This window comes from Alosa pseudoharengus, unplaced genomic scaffold (genome assembly GCF_046254945.1).
Source record: "Alosa pseudoharengus isolate Yale_2024_CS ecotype anadromous, Long Island Sound unplaced genomic scaffold, YU_APseudo_1.1 YU_APseudo_1.1_scf_11, whole genome shotgun sequence".
Lineage (NCBI taxonomy): Eukaryota > Metazoa > Chordata > Actinopteri > Clupeiformes > Clupeidae > Alosa > Alosa pseudoharengus.
The window spans coordinates 38,327,641-38,337,004 of record NW_027468576.1 but is presented as its reverse complement, the minus strand read 5'-3'; the positions used below and the strand labels follow the sequence as shown (position 1 = coordinate 38,337,004).

Sequence of the window (9,364 nt, the reverse complement as noted above, 5' to 3'; positions counted from 1 at the left end):
GTCGGAGTGGGATGTGATCCAGAGGGGCCCACGGGGCGGGAATTGAACCCGGGTCACCGGCGTGCGGTGCAGGTGCCCCAGCCAGTTGTGCCACTGCTGGGGCCACAAACCAGCACTCTGACAACCCAAACCTCTATTGATTTAGCTTTACAGTGGTGCACAAAAGCAGCACTGCCCTTAGTCATATTTAATCATTGCAAATGGCATTTGGCCATCTTTCTTATGAGGTAAACATATTTCCTAATCTACCCCTCCAATCAGGGACTTCAGTAGTTGAGACAAAGAGCTGTGGTTACGTGACTGCAGATGGTTGAGACGGCGTTTTGATGTTGCCGCTTTATTTTTAGGAAAGCTAATGAATATTTTGGTTCTGCTTGTCTCGGTCATCTGTCAACACCCACATGACAAAACACCTCACCGCCACAGACATGGCGTGCAAGTGCCTACGAGCCCGATAAACCCACACGCCAAACAGGTTCCCCATCCCACCCGCACGCACGCCCGACTACCTCTCATCAGTGGATTTGCACAGGGGCACCGCACCACTGCACACTCCTATACCGGATTTCACTTGGGGTTGGCTACATGATACCATGCCACTTGATATTTACAAGTGTTGTATTGCTCAAATACACATACAGTACATGATGAAAATGATATGATGTTGCCACTTCATATTTACAAATGTTTTATTGCTCAAATACACATACATGATGGAAATGATATGATGTTGCCACATCGTATTTACAAATGTTGTATTGCACAAATACACATACAGGATGTGAATGATATGATGCCACCACTTCATATCTAAAAATACTGTATTGCACAACTACCCATCCATCTTATTATGTTCCCATGCATAGACTGTATAAGATGGTTCCCATACATATGATAGCACACCTCTGTACCTCTTTATGGGCATAGTGCTTCCAAAAACATCACATCTGTGTGTAAGAACAGAATCACTTGTAGATGTATGGGACATCTACCCTAATTCCTCTAGCAGTCCACTCAAAACCAGTGCAGCAATATCACATAGGTTTGGATTTTTCAGCCGTGCAGTCTGTGGATGATATGATTCTGTGCCTCTGAGAGCTAACTCTCTGCACAGACCGCAGATGGCAGGGTATCTCTATCATGTTGCTATTCATGTGTCTTGGGGCTATTTGGTCCTGCGCACAATATCAGAAATAGCACTGAATTCATTTAGCCGGATCATAAAAATGTATTGCTGCAAGGCTACCTGTGTTATTGGGTGTTATACAGTCTCGAATCATTGGGTTTTGAGATTAATTTATTTATCTGCGATGACCAACACCAAGAGAGAATAGATGGATTCTGGGCAGTAGCGGGGTTGATGCAGTCTGTTCCCAATTGCCTCCTACTAGATTTCAGGGTTTTCACATCAGGTTATGAAATGTTATATGATGTTGTCCATAACACCAGACAAGCCCTGAGCGTTCCCATGGTCAAGAACATGAAGAGGAGCAGAAGACAAAACAACTCACAGTGTGTCCAGGCTGTATCTGACAGAAAGAGAATGTGGAGGAGTCCAAAGATCTGTCATAGATCTGGCATTTGTTTTACTTTCTTCTCTATCCTTTGTTTTCAGGCCCTGGAAACCACTGGTGGCGAAATACCCTGAAGCAGAGAGATGAAGAGAGATGTTAAAAGAGGCGGCCATCTTGTCTGCTGCACTGGAGATGAAACAGAGAGGAGTGCAGACGAGGAGAGCGGGAAGCTGAAGTGCGGACGAGAGTCTGGACGAGGAGGAGAGCAGGAAGCTGAAGCACTGGCCTGACAGTCCAGGCCGGGCATTTCCGCATCATCCACCGGAGACACACACAGGAGCTCTGGGAACTAAACACTGACACTAATCGCTACTCCACCACACCCAACTTAACCGTCATGTTTTGGTGAGAAGTTAATTGGTGAGGAGTTAATCACCGTCATGTTTTGGTGAGGAGTTAATTTTCTTAACGAGTAATCTGTAGTCACCGATTACTCGTTAAGTAATCTAACTTATTGTTTTGAGTATTTGCCCTGTCTTCAATTTTAGTGGAAAACTCTCTTGAGTGGTACAGATTAATGAATGAGTGGTTGGATTCCTGGCTGTAGGGGATGCAAGGGAAGGCCGTCAGCAGCCTGGCTCCCATAGCACCTTATGACACAGCTATGTGGCTCCCACAGCATCTTATGGCACAGCTATGTGGCTCCCACAGCACCTTGTAGCACAGCTATGTGGCTCCCACAGCATCTTATGGCACAGCTATGTGGCTCCCACAGCACCTTGTAGCACAGCTATGTGGCTCCCACAGCATCTTATGGCACAGCTATGTGGCTCCCACAGCACCTTATGACACAGCTATGTGGCTCCCACAGCATCTTATGGCACAGCTATGTGGCTCCCACAGCACCTTGTAGCACAGCTATGTGGCTCCCACAGCACCTTGTAGCACAGCTATGTGGCTCCCATAGCACCTTGTAGCACAGCTATGTGGCTACATAGCACCTTGTAGCATAGCTATGTGGCTACATAGCACCTTGTAGCACAGCTATGTGGCTCCCACAGCACCTTGTAGCACAGCTATGTGGCTCCCATAGCACCTTGTAGCACAGCTATGTGGCTCCCATAGCACCTTGTAGCACAGCTATGTGGCTACATAGCACCTTGTAGCACAGCTATGTGGCTCCCATAGCACCTTGTAGCACAGCTATGTGGCTACATAGCACCTTGTAGCACAGCTATGTGGCTCCCAAAGCACCTTGTAGCACAGCTATGTGGTCATGATTTTTCATCAAATGTTCATACTGTATCTCTAGTGGCTGGTAGACTTTGGAATCCACCAGCCACAATGGTAGGTGGAAACAAATATTTTAGGCTATTTCCATCCCTGATACACACTCATACACACATTCATAAGTCTCTATCTGTCCATTTCTTTCCACAAAACTAGCCAGTCATCATTTAAGGGGTTATTTTTCAATTTTTTCTACTGAGCTACTACCTTTTTCAGGTGGGCAGGGGGGCCCTTTTCATGTCTGTGCCCAGGGGCCCAGTGGCTCATAATCCTTCCATGACACGGGGTTAAAACACTGGTCTTGTTTTCAAGTGCAATCAATGATTTAATTGTACATTTTGAAGGAACTTTTCCATTCTATTATTTTTTTAAAAAAAAACATAAATCAGGGAGTATACTGTACATAGCAAAAAAGTCAGGGGACAGACATTTTTAAAATTAGGTTTAGGGAAAAATTTAACGCACACGCACTATGACTTCACAAAATCTCACTCCAGCCAAACACCCAAAGTTGACAACCCTGAGCACAGCTATGTGGCTTCCACAACATCTTATGGCACAGCTATGTGGCTCCCACAGCACCTTGTAGCACAGCTATGTGGCTCCCATAGCACATTGTAGCACAGCTATGTGGCTAGCATAGCACCTTGTAGCACAGCTATGTGGCTAGCATAGCACCTTGTAGCACAGCTATGTGTCCAGGCATTACAGCTCAATTCAATTCGCAGCCTTCACAACTGGATATAAAAACACCTTCACTTTTCAATTCAACCTGAAGCCAGAAGCCAGCGCTCCACTCCTACCTGCCAGCAACCCTGTGTATGTGTGTGTGCGTGTGTGTGTGTGTGTGTGTGTGTGTGTGCGGTGCCTTCCACTCTCTCCGTCAGGCTGCGCTGTTTAAGTGTTATCCAAACACACCCTCAGAGTTGGTAACTCTCTCTGCAAACTGCAAGTTTCCCTCAGTCTTGGTAACTGGCAGTGTAAACACGAGTGGTACCTGCCCTCTCCATGCTCCATGGGCTCTCTATGAAACATGCCTGGCATCACGCCACTTTCATTAATCCAGTAGCACACACTTCCTCCAGTGACTGCCAGATCTGGCTCACAGCTGGTCCAGATGCGGTTTGGATTCGGGCCAGATGTGGCACTGATCCGGTAAGGAATGAGCATGAGGTGTGTCCAAGCATAGCTGAATATTTGCAGTCTTCTGTTCGCCTTGAGTTCACGTGCAAACAGTTTGAAGAGGTAGTTGTCTGCGAACATATATCACCTGGACGAAGGGTTACCGTTAAAATCAGAGGATAAAAACAGAAAAATTTTCATTTCGGTTCGTTCAGAGCAAAACATTTTTTTTCTGTTCCAGTGTTCCATGGCCTCTCCTCTAAATGGGAACCAGTTAGAATGTTATAGAAGAATGTGTTCCAAGGCCTCTCCTCTAAATGGTAACCGGTTAGGACGTTATAGAAGAATAGTTAATAACATTCCTTAAAAATGACAGTCTTTACAAATTGATTTACGACGGGTGGCACAATAATAGGCTTTTTTTGCCCAACAGCTTTAAAGCTTAAATCAAAGCACATTAGATATCAAGGCTAACTGCTAAAAACACTGTACTTGAATTCAGTAGTAGGACGAGATTTGAAAGTAGGCAATAGACCTAAATAATAGTAGATATTAAAAAATGTCTGATAGCCTAAATTCAGGCACAAAAAATGTCCTTGCTTTAAGCCCTGTTAATAGCCTAACCTATGTGTGATGCTACCAACTGCATGACATGCCTAGAGATATATTCCTAGTGTCTCAATGTTATTTCACACAATGTTTCATTAATATAGGCTACTTACTTGAAAATCCTTTTTTATCAACTAGTAGGCCTAGCCTACTATACAGGGGAGTCACTGATTCATAACATGTGACTAAATTCATCCTATAAGGGGTCTGGGGACCACTGTGTGGGCAGGTGACTTTCCAAGCCTATGGAATGTTGAATAATATTCAAAGAAAGGTTAATCGGAACGATAAATACCATTATTAACTGTTTATTTAAAATTAAAAATGACGTTTTCATTATGAAGCAAGTAAAATAGGTTTTAGGTTACGTTCATTAAGAAATTGTGTTTGTGTCCGGTTTTCGTTTTCGTTCTTTGAACTGTTTCTAATCCCTGGTTAAAATCACTCAACTTGAACTGTTCAGAGAGAACATGTTTTCCACGAATGTTCTCCTCTGTTCAAAGAATTTGAAGACACCTCTGCTGCAGGTGCAGGTTGCTGTTTTGCTGTTCTCTGCACTGCGGCCTTGTTATCAGTCTAATGCGGTGCACCCAACCCAGTCCAACCCAACCCAGCCCAGCCCAACTTAACCCAACCTAACCCAGCCCAACACAACCCAACCCAGTGTATGTGTGTGTGTATGTGTGTGTGTGTGTGTGTGTGTGTGTGTGTGCGTGTGCGTGTGTATGTGTGTGTGTGTGTGTGTGGGGATGTGTGTGTGTGTGTATGTGTATGTGTGTTTGTGTGTGTGTGATTTTTAGCGGGGGTCAGTGCTTTCTGTTTTCGCTCAGGCCTTTACATGTGCGTGTGTGTTGCTCTGAGACACTGGGCTGTGGCGTTCAGGAGTCTCAGGCCCCCTCAGACGGAGTGTGTGTGTGTGTGTGTGTGTGTGTGTGTGTGTGTGTGTGTGTGTGTATTTGTGTTGCTCTGAGATGCCGGGCTATGGCGTTCAGGAGTCTCAGGCCCCCTCAGACGGAGTGTGTGTGTGTGTGTGTGTGTGTGTGTGTATGTGTGTGTGTGTGTATTTGTGTTCCTCTGAGATGCAGGGCTATGGCGTTCAGGAGTCTCAGGCCCCCTCAGACGGAGTGTGTGTGTGTGTGTGTATGTGTGTGTGTGTGTATTTGTGTTGCTCTGAGATGCCGGGCTATGGCGTTCAGGAGTCTTAGGCCCCCTCAGACGGAACGCTCTGAAGAACAGCAGCCTCGTGTCAACAGCTTTCATCCACATGTGAAATGAATGACTTTCTAATTGAGATCATCAGTTTGTCCATGATCCATGTCTCTGGTTTATTTAGCAGAGTGACATTGACATTACATGGTCATGAAGTACTTGGGCAGAAAAAGAAATAAGGACTAAACATGAATAATATAGGTCTTTTGGGGAGAGGAGAGGAGAGGAACGGAGAGAAGAGAGGAGAGAGAGAGGAAAGCAGGAGAGGGGAGAGGAGAGGGGAGGAGAGGGGAGGGGAGGGGAGAGGAGAGGAAAGGAAAGGAGAGGAGAGGAAAGGAGAGGATAGGAGAGGAGAAGAGGAGAAAGGAGAAGAGAGGAGGAGAGGGGAGAAAAGGAGAGGAGAGCAGGTACAAGAGAGAGAGAGAGAAGCGTTGGGAGAATATGGCCATGCATTCCATTAGCAGAGGCTGGATGAAAGAAGTCTGAATAAACACCATGACTGGTGAGGAGTTAATGTCTGTGGATATATAGCCGGCGAGCTAATGTTTATTAATGCTTGTTTAATATGTGACTGTGCTCAGATAGCGTCCCCATTTCATTAAAATGTATGTGGAGGGAGAGAGAGAATGACAGCCAGTGCCATTTGATACCCAATTTCAACACAGGCCAGTCAGACTTTTTTGTGGGAAATTGGTTTAATGGAATGAAATGTATTTTAATTTTTGTGTGTTTCTATTTAAATGACACAAACAGATGGGAGGTCCGCAAGTCGTGGGATACGAGCAGATGTGGGGAATATTTATGAGGGCAAACACAGCGTTCATTTCACAATAGCGCACACACACACACACACACACACACACACACACACACACACACACACACACACACACATATAATTTACCTTTCTTTTGAGCAAATCTGCTTTTGACCATACAGGGGAGAATTTATAGCACCATTGTTTCCACAACAAATCCTTCCAGTCCTCTTCCTCTTGTTTTTAAAACTCTTCAGCAGAGCAGCTAACCTAAAGCAACCTTAAAAGGCGTGGAGAGATGGACACAATATTTCATTTCTTCTCGTTGTCATAATAACTCTTAAAACAAATGTGTTGTCCTCATCTGGACACAACTCAAGTTGTGTTGTTTTCAACGCCAGTTGGTTATTTTCAACACATTTTGTGTAACAAATAAAAAAAGGAAACAACACAAACTGTCTGATGCTTAGGGCGTGTTTGTTTGCTTAATTTACAAACTGTGTTGTCCCTAGCTGGACACAGAGATGTGTTAAAAACAATGGAAGTTGTGTTGTTTTCAACACATTCGTTTCAAAAGTGTAGCAGCTGACCCAAAGCAACCTTAAAACTCTTCAGCAGAGCAGCTAGCAACTGACCCAAAGCCAACTTAAAACTCTTCAGCAGAGCAGCTAACCCAAAGGAACCTTGAAAGGCGTGTAGAGATGGACACCATGTTTCATTTCTTCTCGTTGTCATAATAGCAACCTAAATGCAATGACAATGCAATGACAAGATAGCATATGCTGTGTTGTGTTTGGGTGTGTTGAGGCGTTCTTTCAGGGCTAATTAGTGCCGTTTGGGCTGATAAATGGCTCCTCTGAGCACAGGGCTTCTCTCCTCCACTCGAGTGCTGAAAGTCACTGAGCGAGTCATTCGTTTGGTGGGTTAACTCAGAGTGGAGGAGCTGCCGGCGCTTAAACGTCCTCGAGAGGATGCTTAGGGCGTGTTTGTTTGCTTAATTGAATAATAAGAGCCATTTCAAGTGAAGTGGGAGGAAAAACAGCCGGCCTTGTCTTATAGCCAGTCCCACAGAGGCTCACACACACACACACACACACAGAGACTCTCGCTGTGTGTGTGTGTGAAATAATTATTTCATTAACATGAGTAACAGGGCATCACTACACCTGCTCACTTCAATCGCACATGCATGGATATACACACACTCATATCCACCCACACACACACACACACACACACACACACACACACACTGTAACAAGATTCTGTGATTTTCACAGCATCACTGCTGTTTTTGGGGAAAATGTGTACTGTATTTGTGAATACAGTATGTTGCTGTGGTTTCGCTATGAATTATGGTCAAAAATGGTCAAACTACAGTAATAAAAATTTGCTGCTAATCATAACACAGTAATAAATCTGACTCCTCCCTCACTTGTCAGCTTTTTGAAATTTTTGAAAAAACATGGCGGAAAATCAGTTGGGGTTTTCTGTTTTCTTTTTGCACATAAATACAAAGTTAAGCTCCCAGATAGCAAGGTGACATTGATATTATGTTGATTTTCTATCCAAATCATCATTTTGAAAAGATATTGAAAAGTCATGGATTTATGGTTTACTGGGAAATTTTGATGTGGTGAAACATGCACCGCGCGACGACGTTTGAACTGTCCGGCGGGAGATCATTTTTGAGCAACAGTTCAGTCAGTCAGACCAACGGTGTTCAGCACTCTGACAAGTTCGCAGCTCCACCTTAATGGTAAGTAAGCATTTATTTATGTAACGTTAATGTTTCATTGTGAAATTGTACTACATTAAATTCGGGCATGTGTACAGTCTATGTACGTTGTACTGTCTAACTTACAACTCATCCATGCTTGTTGGATCAACTAAGTAGCAGCTAACGTTAGGCTAGCTATCATAGTTGCTGTTGCTGTGACGGTGGCGTTAACGTTTCTAATGTTTTATGTTACGTTAATGTTATGGCAGTCTCATTTATATTAGGCCTACCTTAGTTCTCAGTAAGTTACAGTTTATTATATTCATATAATTTATATAAAACATTCACTAGTAGTGCTAGGTCTAGTATGTTAACTTACTGTCACAACGTTAGGCTGAAGATGATGTGCTGCTGGTTAACGTTAACGTGGAGGTTTAGCTGACTTATGTAACGTTAACTCCTCGTAATCATGTACGGTTTTGTGAGTTTTATAGGCGAACTTTAGCAATATTGATATAAGTTAACTTTAAGTCACATCTGACTATCATTAACCGTTGTTCGGACGAACAGCGCGAATGGCTGTTGCTGCAAGCAAACATCATCAATGAGCTCACCCAGCTGACTAACGTTAAATATAGCTTGCGAAACTGAGTTATGCTAACACCATCTTCAGCCTGGCATTTTGACAGTAAACTCAAAAAACATACAGTATATATATATAAATGATTATTCTAAAGTTTCACTTGTAAGTAACCTTCAGTTTCAGTTGAAAATTGTTATCTAACACTGTTTATCTTTTCTTCTATTTCTGCTAGGTGCTGCTTCACTCTGCTACTGGTGGTGGATCAGGCTGACTGCAACCGTTGGTCTAACGTTAGGATGCAGCACACGAGAATTTCTAAACGGAAAAAAGTGAATAAATGTACTTGCTTTTCAAACTGATAACAAGTTGTCAATGGTTATTTATGCACGTGTGTGTAGCCTAAACCATACCTAGGCCTAGCCAAATTTATCCTGGCTGTAGATAAAGCAGGATATGAATTTCCCAAAATTACTGTATATAATATTACAGCACTGGTATTACTACTGTACTTAGTTACAGTATGATCCATAAGTACTGTGATTAAAAATACGGTAGACAAT

The 9,364-nt window shown here is 43.5% G+C and overlaps 1 long non-coding RNA gene across 1 annotated transcript; it reads left to right on the top strand.

Moving 5' to 3' along the window:
* The first annotated feature begins 8,156 nt into the window (after positions 1–8,156).
* Positions 8,157–9,169, top strand: LOC143116523 (uncharacterized). Its single transcript, XR_012985824.1, has 2 exons — positions 8,157–8,260; positions 9,037–9,169. It is a non-coding gene; the product is annotated as an uncharacterized LOC143116523 (long non-coding RNA).
* The last annotated feature ends 195 nt before the right edge of the window (positions 9,170–9,364 follow it).